The sequence below is a fragment of the Bison bison genome, unplaced genomic scaffold (genome assembly GCF_000754665.1).
Source record: "Bison bison bison isolate TAMUID 2011002044 unplaced genomic scaffold, Bison_UMD1.0 scf7180017852880, whole genome shotgun sequence".
Lineage (NCBI taxonomy): Eukaryota > Metazoa > Chordata > Mammalia > Artiodactyla > Bovidae > Bison > Bison bison.
In genome coordinates, this window is record NW_011483453.1 from 1 (window position 1) to 624 (window position 624).

The window sequence follows — 624 nt, forward strand, 5'->3', positions numbered from 1 at the left end:
AGGAGCACAGAATTACAATCTGTATTGTGCTTATCTTGACACCAAACAACCACCAAAATAACCCAATCTGAAACTAAGGGCAGTGTCGGCAAGTCAGCCAGTGTTAGGTCCTTGTCACCAGCAGATATGTACATATATACATTCAGAGCTGCAGGAGGCTGGAGCCAGGTGTTTCGGGGAATGCTATGGCCATTTCAGATGTCCTCTGGTGGGCACATGCTATGCCATTCCAATCTGCTGATTCCTGAACATACCAGGATTCACCTGAATCCCTTTGGGGCCAGACCTCATCACAAACCGTAGAGAGCATGCCTGTGATAGGTTATGGTCCCTCTGGAAGTTAGAACCAGGTGTGGGGCTGGCTCCAGTGATTTGAAAACTGTGTAACCAGTCAGTTTCATGGCCATGTCTAATCAAGGTAAGTCTCAGCCAAAAAACATCATCTTGGCATTCTGAGAGCTTAATGTGCTGTGCACATGTAGGGCCAAAGCCTTGGGGCCACTGAACACCCCCAAATTAGGATCAAGAGTTCATACAAGTCTGGCTCTTCAGTCTCAGGGCTCAGCCAGATGCTTTCATTCATTCACATGTGTGCACCAGTGTCCATGACAAGAGGAATGGGTA